The sequence below is a fragment of the Diadema antillarum genome, unplaced genomic scaffold (genome assembly GCF_040938485.1).
Source record: "Diadema antillarum isolate AM-2024a unplaced genomic scaffold, OU_Dant_1.0 seq00001476_RagTag, whole genome shotgun sequence".
Classification (NCBI taxonomy): domain Eukaryota; kingdom Metazoa; phylum Echinodermata; class Echinoidea; order Diadematoida; family Diadematidae; genus Diadema; species Diadema antillarum.
The window spans coordinates 628,985-654,009 of record NW_027272215.1 but is presented as its reverse complement, the minus strand read 5'-3'; the positions used below and the strand labels follow the sequence as shown (position 1 = coordinate 654,009).

The 25,025-nt window shown below is 38.7% G+C and overlaps 2 pseudogenes; both read right to left on the bottom strand.

The window, feature by feature from the left end:
• Positions 1–4,163: 4,163 nt before the first annotated feature.
• LOC139709870 (uncharacterized) lies at positions 4,164–4,904 on the bottom strand (annotated as a pseudogene).
• A 7,803-nt stretch (positions 4,905–12,707) lies between these two features.
• On the bottom strand, positions 12,708–15,991 carry LOC139709869 (uncharacterized; annotated as a pseudogene).
• Between the last annotated feature and the right edge of the window lie 9,034 nt (positions 15,992–25,025).

The window sequence follows — 25,025 nt, the reverse complement described above, 5'->3', positions numbered from 1 at the left end:
TGTCCTTGCTCATTAGCTTTAGAGCATTGGCTACAGATTGACTTAGTACCTGTATTAAAATAGAAAAAAAAATCTAAGGTAGAGTTTTAACACTCATAAAACTGAAATAGTTTAATATTTAAATAGAATATAATAAAATCTATACTTGCAAAAAGTGGTGCAGGTTTCTTGGCATGTCAATCAATGGTTTGAACTTAAACAGTACAAAACTTCTTAAGTTACAATGTATAAAACTTTATTTTATTTGATGCTTTATCATGCTTGTCTATGCCTGCACCAAGTTCAACCTGACTATCATCGCTTCAAAGGGGACTTGCGTAAACAAACCCCCGCTGTGAAATGTCCTAAAATTCGATGAGGGAAAAGTAAAGATTCTGACAGCCCTCTTGACGAGGGGTAACAGGTGGAAACCATCAACTTTCCTTGTAGAATGTCCATTTTTGTAGTAGGTCCATGGTTGTAGCCACGCCAGCTTCTGTGAGGACTGGGGCAAAGTGTTCTGTGAGGGTCCTGACTTCCTCGCTTCCAAAGTCTGGTGCAGTGATCAAAATAGGCCTAAATTTTACGTTAAAAAATGTTGTAAAATGAAAGTTTACTTACAAAAAAAAAGTAAAATTATAACTACACTGTTTTGAATTCCTCCCAAATAATACACTACAGAGAGAAAGGGTATCACTTAAGCTTTAAATTTCTATTCATTGGAAATTCAGATTTTTGTCTGTCAAATAAACAAAGTGAAAGTATATAGATTTTAGAGAGAGTAAGGGTCTCTCCCTTGAAAACCCCATCCACACCGAAAGTCTGGAGATTTGGTGTCATCTTCCTGTTTCAATGGAAAGAACAAAATTTGAAGGGATGATTTGTTAATGGTTCACAATTTTAACAAAAAATAAAATTTCTCCTTATAAATGTTAAACTGAGGTAAAACCAGGTCAAAGATTAAATCTGATATCCAAGAGTCACATTAGCTGCATTCGGCATTGTGATGGAGTGACATTTGGAGAAATTGAAAAACTTTTATATTTAAAGACGGTAAGACAATTATCTAATACTAGTTAAGTAGCACATCTGTTGTGGTCACTCAGTTTGATAGCCAGTGATTGAATAGGGTAGCACATATTTCTGTCTTTTCAATATTACAGCTTCTTGTGATACTGATGATTGACTTAATATGTCACACATGATTACAATCAAAGCTTGATTTTGGAAATTTTAAGGGGTAAGGCTGAGCAGATCACTAAAAAATAGGTGGAAAAATATATACAGTCAAAAATATCTAACACCCAAAAGTCATAGATCAATTATGCATATCCTCATACATTAACAAAGAACATTTTTTTTTTTATGTCACTCAGGTTTATTTTATTGAAAGAAGGGAAAAAGAAAGAAAAAGTGCCTTTTCTTGTACTTAACCAGCGTCGCTGTAGCTGCCTCGATGGAAGCCGCAATCTCAGTTGTTGGCACGTTGAGCTTCCAAGGAGACTCGGGAAAGCACTACAACCACGTCAAGCATAAAGTGGGCAAACTTCATGAGATCATGTCGCCGCAGTTGCTTGAGAAATCGCTCCATATCAATCTCAAAGTCTGATCGAGACAGAGTCCCTATCATCACACCTGTGTCGATGCTCGCACCGTCAACACCAGCTTGAGCCACAAACATTGGCTCAGTATATGGCCTGGGCCCAAGGATGCCATCAAGCTCCTCAAACCAAGGGGCTGTCTTTCTTTCTACTCCACTCCATACTACCTGTAATTAATTTCGATGTATGTTTTTGTATTGTTTTAGTTTTACATTATTCGTTGATTAATTCTTTCTTGGATTCGTGTAGCCCTTAAAAGGGCCTTTGGTATTTATTCCGTGGGGCATAGAACCCAGAGATAATCGAAGTCGAAGTAGTGGTCCGCGGCCTCTTCGTATTCGTCGATGATGCCATCCTCCTCATCGTCGTCATCCGCGCAGAATTGGCAATTGCAATCTGGGTTTGTGGCACATTCCATCGCGGCAATCAAGTGCCAGGGCACTGGTTCGCGGCCATCCAGGTCTTCTGAAGTCGAGCAGAGTTTGCACTGGCAGTTGGGATCTTCAGTGCAGACCCTGATTGCCACGGCAAGATGGTATAGGTTCTTCTCGTCTGTCCATTGTCGATACTGTTATGACTTAATCCTTTTGGCAGCTTCGTATACATAGAGACGTGGGCGTTCCACGGTCATTGCTTGCCCTTTGTTCCGGACCAATCAGAGACCTTGATCGTACGCATCCGGGACGGACATAGAGCAGAGCATCGATTAGGGGTACATGCTCTGGCACCGGAGAGTGTAAGGGGCGGGTGGGGGGGGGGGGGGGGCTGGAATAGGGGTTTGGGTGTTGGTTGAGGTTTCGATGAAGTCCGGTAATACATTCTTGGTAATAATATTCTAAGACGGGAATGACGTTCAGAGTTGATTTGTATTGCTATCCGAGTATTTCATAGTTGACAATTGAATCCGCTTTGCTGGTACAGTTGTTGCCATGAAGGACAAGCAAGTGTTCTTTTTAATCTTATCAAAAAATTCTTTCTGAATATATTGTAGTTCACTATTAACAGTTGATGCTACGTCGGACAAACCACTCTTATCCAGTATGCTTTCGCATATGGAAATTTTCCTGCTCATAATTATCTCAGTACAAGTGTTAAAAGGATTCGTAAGAGTTCGCAAAGGGGTAACAGTGAGGACCATATAGGCATTTTTTTATACTTTTTTTTTTTCATTTTGACGGTTGTCGGTATAATGTGTTGTATTGCATGCATTAAAATCGAGTGATCGTGCAATATTTGTCGTTTCCGATTAAATTTTGACTAAAAAATACTGAGATTGTGCATAGATAGAATTCGAATAAGGCAAAAACATGCAACCTGTAATTAATTTCATTTATCATACGGTGCAAACAGTCAAAGGTCTAAAGGCTAGCTCGAATCCAAACCACCTCACATACATACTTATTATGTTTGACCTCCCTTAATACATGATTTTATTTACTATGCTAAACATATTGTTGTGTACTGTATGTTTTTGTATTGTTTTAGTTTTTTATTATTCATTGATTAATTCTTTCTTGGATGTGTGTGTGGCCCTTAAAAGGGCCTTTGGTATTTATTCCTCGTGGCACAGAACCCAGAGATAATCGAAGTCGAGGTAGTGGTCCGCGGCCTCTTCGTATTCGTCGATGATGCCATCCTCCTCCTCCTCGTCGTCTGCGCAGAATTGGCAATTGCAATCTGGGTTCATGGCACATTCCATCGCAGCAATCAAGTGCCAGGGCACTGGTTCGCGGCCATCCAGGTCTTCTGAAGTCGAGCAGAGTTCGCACTGGCAGTTGGGATCTTCAGTGCAGGCCCTGATTGCCACGGCAAGGGCTGGTATAGGTTCTTCTCGTCTGTCCATTGTCGATACTATTATGACTTAGTCCTTTTGGCAGCTTCGTATAATAGGTTGATTTTGACTCTCTTAACCTAGTTAAATTTCGGGCATTTTTTTCGTTGATCAACGGCTTCTTAAGCGTGAAGCCAGCATTGAAATGATAAAAATTCCTGTGAGTCCTTAGTTTTATTCAGATTCATTTTAGGCTTATTTTTTTTTTCAAAATATTTCATTCATGGCATGTGCACAGGTCCAAAAATTCCGAAAAAGACTTGTTTGAACCTCTTTGAAATTATTTTTAAGTATAAAATGATAATTTTGTAGACTAAGTTATTCATAGAAACATCATCTTGTTAGCCTTTATGAGACCATAACATGAGAGAGCCTGTAATTCTAAGTATTTGCCAAATAATGCAGAGGCAATTGAAAATTAGTTTTAGAATTCAGTGTTGGGTTTATGTTGCTTCTTCTTTCATTTGCATGTATACCCCAATTGTGCTATGACCACATAATATTAGAAATTTACGTATTCTCCTTCCACATCTTGACCACTCTTGATTTCAACCCCTCGATGTCTCTTTGAATGTTGACTTTTTCTGGCAATTGCAGGAGATTGAGCTCCAAGTTGTTTTGCGGCTATCGTCTACTACAAGAGAATGTTCGGCTCCTGCAGTTGTTTCTACGACCAGTTCGAATGGCCTCTCCATCCTAGAATTATGAAGATAAAACAAATATCAATTACAAGCCCATTATCCTTTTCCTTTTCAACTTCTGCTAGGCCAATCCGGTATATATAATGTACGAGTATCTGTATTGACCAACATGGTAACACATGGTGTATGTTTCTTTGTTGTTCCGTCTGTCTGTATAGTGATTGGCACATTGCTTGAAATAATGGCATCTTTAGCAACATGTTTTGAGAGAAGAGCTTGTTCAAAAGCCATATACCTAATGCACGTGGGTTTGTGAAGACGACCACAGTTAGTTTTACCGACCCGATTAAGTTTAATTATTTTACCGACATGTTTTGAGCCAACTCCAAGTGATATTAGCTCATAGCATACCACTCTTATTTTACTTGTATATGCTCCATTCTCAAATGTTAAAATTTCTTTGCTCCCCATTATTTCGTCAAGTTGTATCCGCAGCTCTTCATTCTCTTTGACAAGGTCTTTAGCTTTCTCCTTCTATGATTGATTTTCCATGTGAAATTTAATCTCAATTTCTGAATTTTTCTTCAGATTGTATCTGACTTGTTCTGTTCTGTTCTTTTTTGTGTGACACAAATAAGTAACAACTGAATTGAGTCTTTCGATTTCAAATTTTAGTTGACATCCTTTTTCGTTTTCTGTTTTGAGTTGAATGTTTTTCGTCTTGAGACGCCTGACTAATATTGACTTCTTCAAACTCCTGTTGATCTCTTTTTGAAGCTGTTCATTGAGGTCAACAGCCTTGCTGATCTCATGTTGATATTTAGTTTGTTGTTTCTTATGCTGTTTATCCATCTTCAACGTGTTCGTGAGCAGTCACATTTGCCTTTTCTGCCTCCCTAGCACGGCTTTCTGCCTCAGTCGCATGGCCTTCTGCCTTTCTTTTTTGCTCTTCGATTAAAAGATAAACTTTTAGAGACTATTTTCAAAATGGCACAAAACCCCCTGAGAACATGGAATGTTTTCATGACTCATACAGGAATGTAGAAAGTACTTTTATACATAGAAAGGTCTCAGTAAACCATATTTGGATAGATCATTTCCAAATATGGAGTGTAACATCCAAGGAGAGCCATTGAGATAAAGGAGGTTAGATGGTGCATTGGGGACTACTCAGCACAGTGCACCGTCAGTGGGTCAAATTCCAAAAATGTCTCCGAATATTGATTACCTGGGTTATGGTAATTCTTGCTTAGAATAAGTGATTTAAGTACTTTTTAGGTCAGTTTACTGTAACACACACTGTAAAGTTCTTGTTATACCCCCGCCAAACGAAGTTTGAAGGGGGTATATAGGAATCAGCGGACGGTCGGTCGGGCGGTCGGGCGGTCGGGCGGTCGGGCGGTCGGGCGGTCGGTCGGTCGGTCGGGCGGTCGGTCGGGCGGTCGGTCCGTTGCAAATCTTGCGTCGCGAACTACTTCCTCAGTTTTCAACCGATTCCCATAAAACTTGGCACAGATGTGTGCCTTGGGTTGTAGATGTGCAAGACGTATTTTTTGACAGTACCCAAAAGTACGTTGCCATGGTAACGGCATATTATGGGCAAAAATGGGTACAAATCTTGCGTCGCGAACTCCTCCCACAGTTTTTGATCAATTTTTATGAAATTAGGTACAGATGTTCATCTGAATATGTTAATGTGCAAGACACATATTTCCGCAGTGGCAAAAAGTGCGTTGCCATGGTAACAGCATGTTATTGGTAAAATATAGGGCAAAATGCTTCATGGCAAAACTGCTTCATCAGTGTTCTTCCAATTCTCATGGAATTCATATTGAATGTTTGTCTTAGGATATAGGTCAGCATGACACATTTCTTGACAGTGACAAAAAGTATGTTGCCATGGTAACAGCTCACATATTATGAGCCAAAATGATGGAAAATTTTGTGTTGCAAACTACTTCCTCAGTTTTTGCCCCATTTCCATGAAACTTGGTACAGATGTGTGCCTTTGGTTGTAGATGTGCAAGACGCATTTTTCGACAGTACCCGAAAGGACGTTGCCATGGTAACGGCATATTAATGGCAGAAGATCAAGGAAAGATCTTGCGGATTTAACTACTTCCTCAGTTTTTTGACCAAAGCTTATGAAATGTTGTTTTGACCAAAGCTTATGAAATGTTGTTTTGTGGGGGTATAACCAGTCGCTGTAGCGACATTTCTAGTTTAATTCTGATTTTATGCCACTCGCACTGGTAGGTTCTTGAAATCACATTGCCCTCTCCCGAACAAACAAGCAAAACGACCATGAAAAAAAAAAGGAACAACAATTTGGTAACTGCTTGAAAACTTCATATGAACTTGCGTCGTTTCTTTGTGTAAACATGTTATGTACATCATATACTGGTATCAAACAATCCTGGCAAGAATAAAATTGATAATGTGGCAGCTAGCACATGTTTCACATGAGAGTATGCCTTGTTTTATATTGTTATAAATATTTGTAGCAAGAAAAAATGGCAAATATTGCACCCATGAACTGATTTCCTTGAAAACTTATTTTGTGTGTGTGTTTACTGTATTTTTTTTTTGTGTGTGTTTTTTAACTGCAAGAGCAAATGCAATTTAGGAACATGAAAATAAGTGAGGAACCAATATCTCAAGAAGTTGCCCAACAAGATGACCTTTGTGTGTATGAAAATACTAGAATTAGAGTTCTTATCCATGCCGTAAACAAACTCATACAGTTTGTGAAATGTGCATGTACCAAGTAGTTACATACATGTAGGCAGACATAATGTATGTCGAGCTCTAAATTGTGACAGCAAATATTAATTTTCTACAGGTTTTCATATCTTGGAAGATTGTGGTATTCATGCCGAGATGGTAGTTGATTCTGAGCTTGTGGTTGTTGGCGTTGGTCCTGTAGTTGTTGGTGCTGGAGCTGTGATTGATGGTGAAGGTGCTGTGGCCATGGTTGCGGGTGTTGTTGCCACAAATGCTGGTCCTGAAGGTCCGGATTCTGGGGGAACGCAGTGTAATGATTGCGTGTGTTCGTTAGAACTGCCTTCATCATATGGAACTGCTGATCCCTCTCTGTCTGCCATGCTCGTTCCTTTTGTTCTCTCTCCTCCCTCTCTGCTCGCATATTTTCCCGGTCTGCGTTAAGGATGTCCCTCATCAACTGCAACTACATGTAGATGCAAAGATGCATTATTAGAAGTAAAGGAAATAATTGCATGTGGGTCAATCCACGTCAAATCATCCAATTTTCGGAAAAGTTGTCACCCGACCCCCTCCGATTTTCTTTAAAATCGCACCAAATGTTCCCCAAAGTGTCTGACAGAAAATCCCAAAATATTTTGCCCCAAGGTCAATTGGTTGCTAAGATACAGCCTCACATAGCAACCGGTGCGCATTCAGAAAAATTAGTTAAAAGAAAATTAGGCATTTTTGATTGATTGTGGTGGCATGGATATTTATGCAAAAGTGTTCATTTTCAGGAAATTGAGAGAACTTTATAGTCTTTGCAAGAAAAACTGACTGTGACGCGAAATTGACTTTTCGTTAACGCGCACGAGGTCACCGAAAATGGTGTTAAATGTTAATTTCCAAAATTTTGATGCATATTTAGAGGCTAGTATCTTCCACATTTTATCACCTTAGGTTCTAATATATTATGCTGTTGAAGGCTTTGACTTGCTCAGTAATTTTGAAAAAAATCGGCGCATTCATGCCCACCGTTTTTACGGAGAGCGCCCTCAAAGTTGACAAAAATGAAAAATGTGCCAAATTCAAGGTCACGGATCACCCTTCGTCCCACCTAGGAATGGCACCAATTTTTGTGTATTGATAGACATTTACCTATATTATCTTGGGTTACCAAAGAAATTTTGCTCCCGAAATGTTCAATGGCAAATTTACCCTACCGAAAATGGTCGTAAATGGCCAAATTCCCATGTAATATCACATATTGGGTTTAGAGGACATTTCAAATGTCCAGGCTTTCAAGTTAAAAAGGCCTAGCCCTGTGATATTTGCAGTAGGGATAGTCTGTTATACATATTTTAGTAATATACACCACAAAACACTTTCATTACATAATAATGACCTTGAAATTTAATCCAAATTTTGATAAAAACAATAAATTGCTCCATTTTCCTCATTGCTCTGCATACAATATTATGTAATACATGTTTTGTAACACTTTTCACAGAGCAATATTTCAAGAATTATGAAAGCTGACAGCCTACCACATTAAGGTTCTAAAGTATTTGTGCTCTTCTTTCAGATTTTGTGTCAATTTGATCATGAATGTTATACCCTTGACCTTGAAGTGCTTCTAAGAATAGCTGTAAATTTGTTAACTACAAACCTACACACAATCATGACAGGTGTATTATGGCATGCTATACTAAGCTGTGATTCTTTCACAAACACAAAAGCTTTTTATGGTGTAAATGTATATACTGGAATTAATCTATACATGCTTGCAAGATATGTTACAATGAATTACTTTGTTCTGACAATGACCCTCAATTTCAATCAAAAAAGGGGACAGTAATATTTTGTGATTTTGTGTGCATTTCCTATGGAAAACAGTGCTTTGTGGTGAAACTCATAAAAACTTGACCATTTTTACTATCTATCACTTTGATTGATTAATTCTATTGTAGTTATGTTAGAAAAGTGGGCTGTGACAATTTCCAATAAAAAAAAAACATGGTTATGATGTAGAAAACAGAAAAACAAAGAAATACATAAGAAATTCCAAAAACAAGAAAATACATAAGAATTGAAATGATTTTAGAAGTTTTCATATGGTACAGAACAAATCCCCCGAAAAAGAAGACTCTCAGTCCTTTTAATGTGCGTTTCACAGGCTAGAATAAGAGTCTCATTATGTTGGGCGCAATGTCCATAATTATCAACTATTATTACGTACTTAAATACAGGTCTTTATGGAGAGGAATAGGCATTTCTCATGATTTTGAAGGTCATAAATCGAGGGTCATTATCAGAACAAAGTAATAGACTGTAACATATCTTGCAAGCATGTATAGATTAATTCCAGTATATACATTTACACCATAAAAAGCTTTTGTGTTTGTGAAAGAATCACAGCTTAGTATAGCATGCCATAATACACCTGTCATGATTGTGTGTAGGTTTGTAGTTAACAAATTTACAGCTATTTTTAGAAGTACTTCAAGGTCAAGGGTATAACATTCATGATCAAATTGACACAAAATCTGAAAGAAGAGCACAAATACTTTAGAACCTAAATGTGGTAGGCTGTCAGCTTTCATAATTCTTGAAATATTGCTCTGTGAAAAGTGTTACAAAACACGTATTACATAATATTGTATGCAGAGCAATGAGGGAAATGGAGCAATTTATTGTTTTTATCAAAATTTGGATTAAATTTCAAGGTCATTATTATGTAATGAAAGTGTTTTGTGGTGTATATTACTAAAATATGTATAACAGACTATCCCTACTGCAAATATCACAGGGCTAGGCCTTTTTATCTTGAAAGCCTGGACATTTGAAATGTCCTCTAAACCCAATATGTGATATTACATGGGAATTTGGCCATTTACGACCATTTTCGGTAGGGTAAATTTGCCATTGAACATTTCGGGAGCAAAATTTCTTTGGTAACCCAAGATAATATAGGTAAATGTCTATCAATACACAAAAATTGGTGCCATTCCTAGGTGGGACGAAGGGTGATCCGTGACCTTGAATTTGGCACATTTTTCATTTTTGTCAACTTTGAGGGCGCTCTCCGTAAAAACGGTGGGCATGAATGCGCTGATTTTTTTCAAAATTACTGAGCAAGTCAAAGCCTTCAACAGCATAATATATTAGAACCTAAGGTGATAAAATGTGGAAGATACTAGCCTCTAAATATGCATCAAAATTTTGGAAATTAACATTTAACACCATTTTCGGTGACCTCGTGCGCGTTAACGAAAAGTCAATTTCACGTCACAGTCAGTTTTTCTTGCAAAGACTATAAAGTTCTCTCAATTTCCTGAAAATGAACACTTTTGCATAAATATCCATGCCACCACAATCAATCAAAAATGCCTAATTTTCTTTTAACTAATTTTTCTGAATGCGCACCGGTTGCTATGTGAGGCTGTATCTTAGCAACCAATTGACCTTGGGGCAAAATATTTTGGGATTTTCCGTCAGACACTTTGGGGAACATTTGGTGCGATTTTAAAGAAAATCGGAGGGGGTCGGGTGACAAGCACTGGATGATTTGACATGGATTGACCCATCAGTAAATGCTGAAGATACATGTCAACCGATGAATGAGTCGTGTGATGGACTGATGGTACCTTTGTTACAAAGAGTGTAACACCTACAGTGTTATCCATGCTTCACATTTTCAAAATCTGTGCCCTAATAAATCATTCAAAGAAGTCCTAGGAATTACCTCTCAAAAAAATATCTATATATTATATATGATATAGCTTCATTTCAAGACAATACATATAAAGAATAACTTGAGTGATAGTTCACAATTATGATGTCTGCACGAACACCCAATATGGCACCACAGTCACTGTGATGCTTATGTTGTTGGCTCATGCATTTGAAACTAGTGCACTTTGCAGTTTTAAAATTAACTTGCAACTGGCCCAAACTTGACGATATATTCATGAAAATCATAGCTTCATTTTAGATATTTTAAGGGGTAAGGCTTAGCAGATCACTAAAAAATAGGTGGAAAAATATATACAGTCAGAAATATCTAACATCCAAAAGTCATAGATCAATTATGCATATCTTCATACATCAACAAAGAACTTTTTTATGTCACTCAGGTTCATTATATTGAAACAAGGGAAAAAGAAAGAAAAAGTGCCTTTTCTTGTACTTAACCAGCGTCGCTGTAGCGGCCTCGATGGAAGCCGCAATCTCAGCTACAGTGTTGTTGGCACGTTGAGCTTCCAAGGAGACTTGTGAAAGCACTACAACCACGTCAAGCATAAAGTGGGCAAACTTTATAAGATCATGTCGCCGCAGTTGCTTGAGAAATTGCTCCATATCAAACTCAAAGTCAGATCGAGACAGAGTCACTATCATCACACCTGTGTCGATGCTCTCACCGTCAACACCAGCTTGAGCCACAAACACTGGCTCAGTATATGGCCTGGGCCCAAGGATGCCATCAAGCTCCTCAAACCAAGGGGCTGTCTTTCTTTCTACCCCACTCCTCATGTTATGGTCTTTGATATCCTTATACCGCTTCCACAAGTATATTTCATCCTTTTGGTCACTGCGTCTGCTGTCCGCAGTATCCCTTGTTGTTTCAGCGCCTCACTTATCTCAATGTGGGCAGCTGCTCTCTTAGGGCTATCAAGCATGGCCCTAATTCATTAATCTAATTCAATTATTTCCGGAATTAACAGTAAACTGTGTAAGCACAATGATCACTATCATTATGAACATCTTCAAATCATTTTGAGACCATCACTTGCCCCTGAACAACAAACAGTATGCTTATTCACTACTGCCCAACGAAGGTCACTCAGTAATTGGAAGAGCCCTGACAAATTTATGACTGTCCCAGAATAAGAGATCATCTTCAATTCTAGATTGTTTTTTTTTTCTTCCTGGGAATAGTTAGTGCAATTTCTCAACATCACTTTCCATTAGGTGAGTAGTTCCATTGGCTTCCGAAGTTCTTCTTGCCTGTTCGTATTCAGTGAGTAAGCAGCATCCCCAAATAGTAAGTTCAGATTGACTTCAAGAACACTGATAAATCTGTTGATTTCATCTGCCTTTTCATCAAGGTTGTCTGAAAGGTAAGGTATGTTGCCTAAGTGATCTTGCAAGCCTTCTTTATCTGGTAGAAAATGCCCTCTTTCAAACTGGGATTTCAACTCTTTGTACAGTTATCACTGGTGTATTCTCTTACATACTGTCACGAAAGATATTTAAATGTGTGTGATAAAACACATCATTTGCATTACCTTCTCTCAATTCCTTACCATCACCGTGGGTAGACTGTACAAACATGCCAAATAATTTGTTGGCAAAATCTGGAAAATCATACGATCCAAATGCAGTTCGATATTGTCCCGCATGAGAGTCCAGTTTGGTTTATTAATTCATCCTTTCACAGTGAGTGGAGAAAAACTGTTGGGAAATTATGTGATCAATGAAGAATACTTCATACGTCAGCATTGAGGTGAGACATTGGTTTGTGATTCGTTTGCCCTATTCAAGAAAGAAGGTGAGGGGGTGGAGATGGCAGCCATCATCCTAGCAGAAAAGTGAGAATAAGAGGAAAGGATAGGAATCGACAATTTGTGTTGGCAACTTGGAACTCTGCAATTGTCCTATTGAGCACAAATCTGCAGAGTCAATATCATGCTTGGTTCCAAAAAGTTCAGGTAAGAAAAACATTTCATCAGGTGTTCCACTTTCAAACTCTGACTTCTTGGTGAATGGTTGATTTATTTCGTGAACAACATTAGTTTGATACAACATAAAATAAGCACATTAGATAAAATAAAAAAAAATTGGAACACACCTAACACAATTCATTAATATACCTCCTGATTGTAATCATTACATGCTCATGAATGGAATGTTGAGAGAGTAAAAGCAAATTTCAAATTTCAAGAAGAAAATTTAGAGACAGGACTTGGAGTAAAACAATTTTGAAAGAACGATTGATTGTATGAAAGAGATAGACTCTAGAGAGGGAAGACGTGAAAAATTATGCTCTTGTAGATTTTTGCTCTGTCTGTTGAAACCAGAATTTATGAGGTTATATGGTGAAGTTTTCAACAGATGAGGAACATCACAACAAAGTATATTTTTCTGTCAGTGTCAGCAGGATTCATTGTGTAATGTCCAACACCATCTCCATGCTCCATGCACATCTTGTAAGATTTTCGATTGCATGATGTGCCATCCGATGCTATTCCTCTGACTTTAAGTCCGGCTGTTTCAACTTTCAAAACAGTTTGCATTACGCAGTCATAAATTTCCCCACTGTAAAGGGTAGATGTGGGGGAAAAAAATGCTGCAACTTCTTTCAGTAAACAAAATAAACCGCGAACCATTATAACAAAGGCATGAGTGGTTAGTTCAATAGCAGAATCTTTCTTTACATGTGTTTCAAATTCCTGTAACTCATTTTTATGCCTCCGCCACGAAGTGGTGCCGGAGGCATTATGTTTTCGGGTTGTCCGTCCGTCCGTCCGTCCGTCCGTCTTTCCGTCCGTCCGTCCGTCCGTCCGTCCTTCCGTCCGTCTGTAATGAATTTTGTGGACAGGGTAACTACCAAATCCTTTTGAGGTATCCTAATGAAACTTGGCATGTATGTGTATTAGGGGGTGAAGTTGTGCCTATCAACTTTTGGGTGCACATGCTCAAGGTCAAAGGTCAAAAGGTCAAGGTCAAATGCTTAAAATTTTACTATTTCCCCCATATCTATGCAATGCCTGAAGATATTTTCTTGAAACTTAGTGTATACATGTACTACCCAATTAAGATTCTCTGGTGAAAGTTTGGGGTCATGAGGTCAAAAGGTCAAAGGTCAAAAGGTCAAGTAAAATGTTAAAATTTCACTTTTTTCTCTGTATCTTGGAAATTGTTCAAGGTATCTTCATGGAACATAGTATATATGCATCCACTGACTGGCAGTGGCTATCTAGGGAAATTAGGGTTCATGGGGTCAAAGGTCAGGGGTCAAAGGTCAAGGGTAATACTTCAAAATTTTATTATTTTCCTTATATTTATGCAATGCCAGCAGGATTTTTTGTTTTAAAACTTGATGTATGCATGTATAACCCAATAGGGATTCTCTGGGATTTTTTTTTTGCCAAGAAGGTCAAAGGTCAAAAGGTCAAAGATCAAGTGAAAGTGCTGAACTTACTTCTTTCTCCATATCTCGGAAGTGGCTCAAGTTATCTTGAAACTTAGTACATGCTGAATTTATGTATGTTCTGCCTGACAGTGATTCTGTTATGAATCAAAGGCCAGATGAAAATGATAACAATTTACTGTTCAATACAGAAATTGCGCTTTTTCTCCATACCTTGAAAATTACTCAGTGCATAAACTTATGAAATGGTCAAAGTCAAGTTAAAGTTCTTAAATCCCCAAATACATGCTCTCTTATTCATCCAATTAAACATAGGTCAAGGAAGGTAAACATTCAATACATTTGTGACAAACATGTCATTTTAATATTTTGCCAATTTTGTGAAAATGTAATCACACATTGTCCACATGTACTATAGACCTATTAGGAGAACCATGCATTATGGCGGAGGCATACCAGTCGCCATAGCGACATTTCTAGTTTATTTCAGCAACATTGATGAAGCAAAGTAATTGTCCATTTGAGGTTGAATACACTAGCCCAGACTTCAGTTTCATCTCGTCACAGACAAGGGTCACATTTCTTTGCCAGTCTTTTTCTACATTCATTTCCTCCAACATTTGCTGTATGATATCACGATGTACACCTGTCTTTGGCATTTAGCGCAAAAGTCGGGGGTTTGTGATCAGTGAACAGGATGAATCACCAGCCCTCCAGTAGATGCTGGAAATGTTGGATACCGAGATAAGCCGCCAAAAGTTCTCGGCCAAATGTGCTACTCTCACGATCTTGTAATCTCTTGGAGAAGAAAGCCAACGGTTGCCATTCGTTACCCACGAGCTGATGAACAACCCCGCCGACGCCAACATCAGATGCGTCAACTGAAAGGCTGAGTGGCGTATCCGATTGAGGATGAGCGAGAAGAGTGGCTTTTACCAATTCGTCCTTGGCTTTGTTGAACGCTGAAAGTTTGCAATCATTCAACTCGATGGATTGATGTTTCTTCTTCCGGTTTTTTAGAAGATCAGTGAGATGTTGAAGTGTATCGGCACAATGGGGAATGAACCTCCGATAGAAGTTAATCAGCCTAAGAAATTCTCTGAGTTTGCGAAGAGAAGTTGGTGCCGGGAAATCGCGGACGTGTTGTACCTTCTCGTCCAATGGTCGGATCCCGTTGTCGTCGACCACGTGGCCGAGGAAAGTAAGCGACGAAGCATCGAACACACACTTGAGTGGATTAATGACAATGCCATATGATTGTAGCGCGATGCAGCGATGTAAACGTGACAAAGATCGCGGTAAATGTAGCGATAAGAAATCCACTGATGGATTGTAGGAATTGAAGAGATGGATTGTAGAAATTGAAGAGAAGGCGAGTCACGGTGTAGAATGCAGCGAAGCTCGATGTATAAAATCCGATACTATTGCTCTGACTTTAAGTCCGGCTGTTTCAACTTTCAAAACAGTTTGCATTACGCAGTCATAAATTTCCCCACTGTAAAGGGTAGATGTGGGGAAAAAATGCTATGTACAGCTTCTTTCAGTAAACAAAATAAACTGCGAACCATTATAACAAAGGCATGAGTGGCTAGTTCATTAGAAGAATCTTTCTTTACATGTGTTTCTAATTCCTGTTATTCATTGTTTATGTCACCAACATTAATGAAGCAAAGTAATTGTCCATTTGAGGTTGAATATACAAGCCCAGACTTCAGTTTCATCTCGTCACAGACATTGGTCACATTTCTTTGCCAGTCTTTTTCTACTGCAATTATTCATTTCCTCCAACATTTGCTGTGTGATATCACAATGTACGCCTGTCTTGGCATGAGTGAAATGTGTGTATCTTTGGAGTGTACCGATCACTGGTAAAATCATGAAACCGCTGTCTTTTATCAGTTTGTTGTGCTGCAGGGGATTTACTGTGAATTGCAAAAGCCCAGCGAATGATAGGTGGGTGCCATCCAATTTGCTTCCTGTCAGTGTGTTTAAGGGCTTTCATTTGTTCCTGCCATAAAAGTTGTTGTGGCTAGTCATTCTCTTGTAGTTTTTCAATTTTATCTGAAGCTTGCTCTACAACTTTTTTTCAATACATTTTATTGAATTGTCTTTCAATACAACACTCATGTTCAAATATTTGTTGTACTCTGTCCTTAAAGTCTTTTTTGTTGCAACTTCATCTTTTCGAAAAAGTTTTTGGCACGCTGGATTAATTGTCTCTTCTTTGCAAAAACTTGATAATGTCATCATTTCCCCCAGTTGGATGAAGTCCAACCAATCTGCAATTGTTGGATGCCAGTTCAGTCTAGTACTCAGTTAATGTTGTTCACTCCTTGATAGCAGCTAGCATTCTCTACTTGAAAGTGTTGTAATTGCTCAGAATTGGGCACATCAAATTGAGAGAACATGCATTAAATGCATGCAATACTGAAATTTCAGCGGAGTGTTGATTCTCTTCTGCTAATAATACTGGATGATGCCTAAAACCTAGTTCTGGGCTTTCCATGAATCCCAGATACGGGATCATCTTTGCTCCAGTGGCAAAAGTCATTAGATCCTCCAGAGGCAAAAGTCATTACATCCTCCAGATGATGTAAAACACAATTTCGTTTACCACCATCTTTTGCATGAATCCTCAAAACCAATGGCATTGAACTCAGCTTGCCCATCAAGGTATGCTCCCTCTTCTACTTGGCAAACCGCTGCACCACTACTACACCCAACATCTACCTAAAAGACCTTCCTCCTCAAAAACTACCAGTAAGTCACAAATGTTACAAAGGAGCAAATGCAGAAGGAAAGATTATATAATTATGTAGATCTCAGGGATTGAATTTAGTTTAACCTGACCCATACCAAACTGAAGGCCTTCACTAAGCAGTCAAAAAAAGTCTTTATTTGCAACGTGCATTAATCGATAGCATATTGTAAGCCTCCGAAGGGTTATAAGCATTTGGTAAGCCTTCCCACAGCCAAGTTAATATGGAATTTAGGAGATTTGAGAAAGAACTTTAAATCCAGTTTCTACGAAGTATGCACTTTTCACAAGAGCGTTGAATTGGGCTTGATCCTGTCATCGTAGTGAAATGTGTGTGATAAAACACATCATTTGCATTACCTTCTTTCAATTCCTTACCATCACCGTTGGTAGAATGTACAAACATGCCAAATAATGAGATCACAAAATCTGGAAAATCACATGATCCAACTGCAGTTTGATATTATCTGGCACAAGAGTCCAATCTGGTTTATAGATTCACCCTTTTGCAGTGAGTGGAGAAAAACTGTTGGGAAATTATGTGATCAATGAAGAATCTTACTTCATATGTCGGCATTGAGGTGAGACATTGGTTAATTTGTTTGCCCTTTTTAAGAAAGAAGGCAAGAGGAGTGGAGATGGCAGCCATGAGAGTATACCTTGCTTTATTTTGTTATAAATATTTGTAGCAAGAAAAAAATGGCAAATATTGCACCCATGAACTGATTTCCTTGAAAACTTATTTTGTTTGTGCGTTTACTGTTTTTGTTTTTGTTTTTTTAACTGCAAGAGCAAAGAGCAATTTAGGAACATGAAAATGAGTGAGGAACCAATATCTGAAGAAGTTGCCCACCAAGATGACCTTTGTGTGTATGAGAATACTAGAATTAAAGTTCTCATCCATGCCATAAACAAACTCATACAGTTTGTGAAATGTGCATGTACCAAGTAGTTACATACATGTAGGCAGACATAATGTATGTCGAGCTCTAAATTGTGACAGGAAATATTAATTTTCTACAGGTTTTCATATCTTGAAAGATTGTGGTATTCATGCTGAGATGGTAGTTGATTCTGAGCTTGTGGATGTTGGCATTGGTCCTGTAGTTGTTGGTGCTGGAGCTGTGATTGATGGTGAAGGTGCTGTGGCCATGGTTGCGGGTGTTGTTGCCATGAATGCTGGTCCTGAAGGTCCTGATTCTGGGGGAAAGCAGTGTAATGATTGCGTGTGTTCGTTATAACTGCCATCATCATATGGAACTGCTGATCCTCTGTCTGCCGTGCTCGTTCCTTTTGTTCTCTCTCCTCCCTCTCTGCTCGCATATTTTCCCGGTCTGCATCAAGGATGTCCCTCATCAACTGCAACTACATGTAGATGCGAAGATGCATTATTAGAAGTAAAGGAAATAATTGCATCAGTAAATGCTGACTGTTAGCTCATGTAGGAACTCCTTTAAGTCCAGAATGTTCTTCGCATTTTTGACAACATGCCAAAACGGTTCTGTTATCAGCTTGCTGAATATTCCCAGGGCTCTCAGTTCGGCCAGATGTACGTTGTTCATGAGGTCAGTTTCTATTGCTTGAAGTAGGAGGTTTGGCTCTGGCAGCATGTAGATAAAATGAAGAATGTGCTCCTTGTGAAAGTACAGAGAAGCAGCCCCTTCAAATAAATGTTGGCTCGATTGCCAATGTAGTCGCACAGGTGATTTTTATGCCTCCGCCACGAAGTGGTGCTGGAGGCATTCTGTTTTCGGGTTGTCCGTTCTGGATGTACGTACGTCCGTACGTCTGTCTGCATTCGTTTACGTGATAACTTGAGTAATGTTGACTGGAATTTTACCAAACTTGGTCCAAGTATAGAGTATGATGGGGCAATTAGTTGAGTAGATTGCGGGTGAAATCGGCCAAAGGTCAAATGTCAAATGTCAAGGTCAAATCATGAAATTGTAACCGTTTACGTGATAACTCAAGACTGGATCAAGCGAATTAACCAAACTTTGTCCGAGGATAATGTATGATGGGACAATTATTTGATTAGATTTTGAGTGAAATTGGACAGAGGTCAAAGGTCAAGGATCAAGGTCAAATCCTAAAATTTAACTGTTTACGTGATAACTCAAAACTGTATGAAGCAGCTTTCACCAAATTTGGTCCAAGGATGATGTATGATGGGGCAATTAGTTGAGTTGATTTTAGTGACATTGGCAAGAGGTCAAAGGTCAAAAGGTCAAGGTCAAATGCTAAAAATGTTATTTCCCCCATATCCATGCAATGTCCAATGGTATTTTTTTCAAACTTAGTGTAGACATGTACTACTGCGTAAAGATTCTCCAGATAGTTTCATGTCATGAGGTCAAAGGTCAAAAGGTCAAAGGTTAAGTGAGAATGTTACAATTTTACTTTCTTGCAAATGGTTCAATGTATCTTTATGAAATTTAGTACATACGCATGTACTGACTGGCAGGGATTATCTAGGGAATGTAGGGGTCATAGGTCAATAGTCAGGGGTCAAAGGTCAAGGTCAACTCAAAATTTTACTATTTCCTTCATTAACTAGTATTATATGCAATGCTTGCAGTATCATTTTTAAACTTCATATATGCATGTATTACCTAATGTAGATTCTCTCAAAGGTTAAGGGTCAAAGGCCAGGTTTAAATGCAAAAAAAATCTATTTTATACTGTAATTACACTCTTTCTTCATACCTTGAAAATTACTCAATGTATAAACTTACAAAAGGGTTGGTCAGAAGTCAAGTAAAAATCCTCACTTCCCCAAATGCGTGTACCTGCACTCTTAGACAATTATAGCAAACCTTGTTCAAGGAATGTGAACATTCAAGATATTTCTGACAAACCTGACATTTCAATATTTTGTCAGTCATCACACATTGTGAAGACATTGTACCATACACCTATTGGGAGAATTATGTATTATGGCGGAGGCATCAGTCGCCATAGCGACATTTCTAGTTCACACTGAATTGGTAATAAAGGAAGGACGTAAATGACTCTTCAACTCCACTCTTGTCTGAGCCACGATGGTGAAATTCATTGCTAGTAGTCCGAATGAGACACATTACTCCCTCTTCCCCACTTACTACAGTGTTGCCCAGTTTGCAGTCTGTAGCAATATCCTCGTAAGATTTGGTGACCAGTTTCTCGAGAATTAACAACTTAAAGGTGAAAAGTGCCCCTCACAGCTCAGCAAGACATATTTTGAAAATGTAAAATTACAGTCTTGCCAAAAAAATTCAAAAACATAACATCTGTAGTATGGGAGAATTTTCCACAATTCTGATGGACATTAAAGAGTGAAAGAAAACAAAAATTGAAAGCCTTATACAGCGCGAGTCAGGAGTTTATTCTACACTTATTACACTTCCAATTGTCTATCAATGTATGAAAAGTGTAAAGGTGTAGAATTAAGTGCATTCGACATCCACAAACCCCATCAACTTTCCCGTTGACGTTGAAAATGCTAATCCCGACTGCAGCTTCATCTCATCGAACAGAAGCACAATATTTGCCATATGATCTTCACTTACATTCATATCATTCACCATTTGTTTGATAACATATTTGTGTGCCCCAGTTTTGGCTTCTGCATAGTGTGTATAGTTGTGTACTTTGGGCTGGTAAAATCAGCATTCCACTTTCCTTTATTAAGTTTTAGGCAGCAGGTGACGTGTGGTATATGGCTATACACCATCTCAAAATCTCTGTACTCCATCTCATTCCTCTTCTGTCTTTCATCCTCATTGCCCTCTTTTGCTCCTCCCAGAGGTAACGTCCAGCTGACTTCGGCGGCAACAGGTTGTCGAGTTCTTGCTGGCAATTCAGCAAGAAGTCTTCTACCAAAGTATTATTTGCTGGGTCCTTCATGCATGTACTTTTTTCCTGAAAGAATGATTTTACACGCTTCTGAAGGGAGTGACTTTTTTTTCTCATTTTTTTCCTTTTCACAATGTAATTGTCTCGCACTCATCTGAAGTTCATCTTTGTCAAGGTAACTGAGCTTTTTTGAAGAGCTTGGTGATGTCTTGTCCAGGTCTTTGACTTTTTTCTCCTTCCAAGATACAAGGTCTCCTCTTCCTATCGAACAAATACTACACTTGTCTTTATCATCGCCGATCAATTTGCAGTGCACATGTATGACGTACTGTTGTTTCTGCTGTGGTTGTGTCTATTCTAAACACCCTGGAGGGCGTGGCTCCTTTTCCGGAGAGGAACTCCATGAAGTCTGGATTGCCAACACAAATCTGACACTCTCCAATGACTCTCACAAGTTCAACTGCTGCATCACTTTGCACCACTGTAGGGAATTTCCTCAACAAAGAATGATTGGCCTTTAATGACTGTCCAGCAAAAGATACTTCCCATGTGGCATCGTAATGCAAGGTCAAGCATTTGGGAATAGTAAATTCACTCTCAGACTTTGTCGCAATTGTCACAAACAATGTCCTGTCCCCCTGCTTTGAAATGGCCGCCTCCCTACATGATTCCACAATTAAATAAATATCTATCTGTTCCTTGTCATGGCAGATCCGGCAGTCTTCTGAATGTTCTGCGAATGAACACATCACGATTTTGACATTTGTTGCCTGCTTTTAAAGACTATTTTTGCTTGAATCTTCCAAGCTTGCATTCACATGGCTTGCATATGAAGGGTGAAAATATCACATCATCCTCTCCAACCACATCATTCTTGAGGGCATCTGATATCACTTTGCTATAGTTTTCTTTCTGGTATGGCTGCCTATCTTTCTGAAATGCATTTTTTACACCACATAAGCGACAGTACGACCGAAGATTCGTCTTATGTTGTGAAGCCATTTGCAGAACCTGTGACCTTGCACACTACAACAAAATGAAATGTAGTAGAAACAAATTGCGATGGTCAACAAATCTGAAAATATAATTAATGTAAAAGCAGTTTTCTTGCCTTGAGTTTTTTGAGTTTGAGCCCTTTGCGGTTCAATTTGCGCCACTATTGGCTGGTGTAAAGAAGAGAGTACACAGACAACACACGAAATCGAACCTATGGGACTGTACCGTACGCGTACCATACTTTTAAGTATACACCGCACACATGCTCAAACTTGACGCCTGACGAAACCCGGTCCGTGGCTGACAAATGTATGAGCTCCACGACCTCAAACAACAATATCGACCTGTCTTTTCATTTAGTTGTGAAACTGACGGGATTACAAATGAGTTATTGTGGATCTGATGCGCATTTCCGTGATAATATCCAAATTGATGATTCAATGCGTAACCATGGGTGACTGTGTCTGAACTTGCAATTCGACTCAATCATGACCCGGATATCACCATTTTGCATGGCAAAATTTTGAATCTGTGTGAACCGGATTGCGTAAGGGATTTTCAGACAAAAAAGGGTTAGATTACAGTGTTTTCTACAAATACGCTCGCAAACGCTCACGTATCTCATGGTCTTTTATGATAGCAAAATATATTAAACTCGCACAAACACCACACTACATGACAAAAAAAATCCATAGGAAATATGATAAAAAAGGCTCTTTTCTGATCGCAGTTGCCGAGAATATGTTCGCTAAACTTACCTGGAATTGTTCCGAGATGAAATATAGAAAAAAATCTGCAAAAAATTGAAAATTCGATCAAATTCCGTCAGGTTTTTTGGAAGATATCAAAGAAAGAATAGCGAAGAACGGAACATCGAGCACAAGTGTGACCTGGAAGTGTCTATTTTCTGCGTAAGCTCTATAGCTGCTGGGGTCATAAAACAATGTGGAATGGCCCAACAGAAACAAAAGATGAGCAGGAAGAAAGTTACTACGTTTCGACGCAAGAGGGCAGCATCATAATCGGCGGATATCGCCCTCGTGAAGAACGGTAATCAAAACACGCCTGCGGTGGTCGGTCATAAAACTGGGCAAAGGGAAAGTAAGGCTCGCGGACAGTAAGCAAATAATCAATGTTGGTGAAGGTGATGGGACAAACTATCACTTTCGAGGCGATCTGGATGTAGCTATCTTTCCGAAGCGCAGCTGAGGAAAGATAGCGTACACATTCAGATCGCCGAGGAAGTGATAGTTTGTCTCATTGCCTGAAACTATGAATTGATTATTTGCTTTATATTCCACATCTAGGGTCCTAGAAATTCCCGTTGTATTCCACATCTGAAAACATTTTAGCTGTCTTTAGGTTTTTAGGCTTGCGTGTGCGCGTAGATGACAAAACAATGAATTTGCTGCGCACACCGCGCGGCACCGAAGTGAAAGTGCATTGCACTGTGTACTACCAAGTGACCTAGGTCACATGATAGTCCACAGTGCAACGCACTTTTATTTCGCACGTACTCATCTTGCGTTAGGACTGTGTGGACTGTGTGGAGATCAGCGAAACAACAGGGACTATCAACATAGAGTGTAACGAACTTTTCTTCTCAGGTGATGTGATGGGCAAAACTATGCTTCATCACGTGATCAGCTCTGGACCAATCCTATTGCAACATTCTTAGTATGTGGAATATAAATGGCAATCACCTCCCTGTTGCAAAATCTGACTGTCGAAAGTCCATTCGTTGTAGGTCCATGGTGAACCCCACCATAAAATACACTCCTTCATGTTGGTTGAGTGTTGAATGTACATAGACAACACTACAATGTTCAGCGAGTCCAAAAATACAAACTTTATTGAATGAAATACAGTAGAAAACGCACATGCTGATTTTATGTTACTGGAATCGTCAGACAACTTGAAGGAAAAAAAATTCATATTTTTCTCCATAGACTTATGTACGGTATCGTATTGATTAGCTGTTGTAGCCAAATTTTAATGTCAAATATTCGTTCAACTCAATGAAAAGAACAGTTCAGTTAAAGTAGGAAAAAGCATGTGATTCACATCCCATTAAAGTCAAATTTTGTAAAAAAAAAATCCCCTCAAAAACATAATGTTGAAAAAGAGAAATACATAAAATATTCATAAAACAATAGAATAAGAAAATAAACACTGGATCATCCTTGCTCCAGTGACAATAGCTATGTCTGATATTGCTGGTTGCCATGGCAACCGTAAACTGACAACCATGTTCGTCAGATTTTGCATGATTTTCTGTTCAAATTTCAGTTAACAATATGATAATGGATGAAATGGGGGTTTTCTTGGCTGTAATTTGCTGAAGGACCAACATGTGAAGTAATTATGGTTGTGAATTACTGTGAAATGCTCTTCTCATTATTTCCTTTGTTATGTGACATAGGCGTCGAACAATATATAATAGAAATAATTCAAAATACAGCATTTTCCAAAGACAGCTCTTTCCAAAGACCACCCTTTTATTTTGTGTTATCTTCAAACAAGCTTTGCCAGCAATATCATTTGTTTATCATATTATCAATCTCCAACTCAAAATTTCAATATTTTGGAAATATGAAATGCAATATATGTGCCCATTCCAAGCAATACATCATAGGTTTCATATATTTCTTTTTATTGTAATGAATAGCGCCCCCACGTGTTGACCTTGAGAAATTTCAACCATAACAAATATTGAAGGTTGACTTGCTTTTCCTTTGTAGTAAATATGAATATGATTGATACAAAATAGAAACATACTGAGGATAAAGAAATAAAAAGAAAAAAACATGATTTTAGCGTATTTCATGTGTATTTCTATATTTTGGTAAATAGGGCCCTCAGTGGATGACCTTGAGAAATTTCAAATGGTGGGTCATGTAGAGTACGAGTTGCTCTACCTATGTGCCAAATATGACCTTCATACATCATATAATAATGAAGTTATATAGGAGGGGCACAATGTGCCCCCCTTGGGCCTGGAAGGGGTCAAAATAGCTTGGGCTTTATAGGGTTAAACAAATTTGATGCAGCCTAACCAGGCATAACAGATATGATGAGTTACATGATTGAAGACAAACATAACAAAGAGATGATGAGTTACATGATTGAAGACAAATGGAAAACAGACCTAGCAGATTGTGACAAAGAAAAGAGGGCTGCCAGGGCGGAAGGAAAATATAACATCTTCTGCCCCACACCCAATCAACAGCTATGTAAAATTGGTACGTAGAATAGCACTTACATTATGGGTCAATCCACGTCAAATCAACCAATGCTGTTATGACCCCCTTCGATTTTCTTTAAACTCGCACCAAATGTTCCCCCAAGTGACTGTCTGACAGAAACCTCCCTTAGCAACCGATGCGTGGTCGAACATCCTAGTTTGAGTAACATTTACTATTTTTTTTTGATTGACTGCTGCAGTGTAGTTATTTAAGTTACATTGCTCATTTTCTGTAGATTGGAAGAATTGTGATCTTAACAGGCACAATATAATTATGGCGCGGAT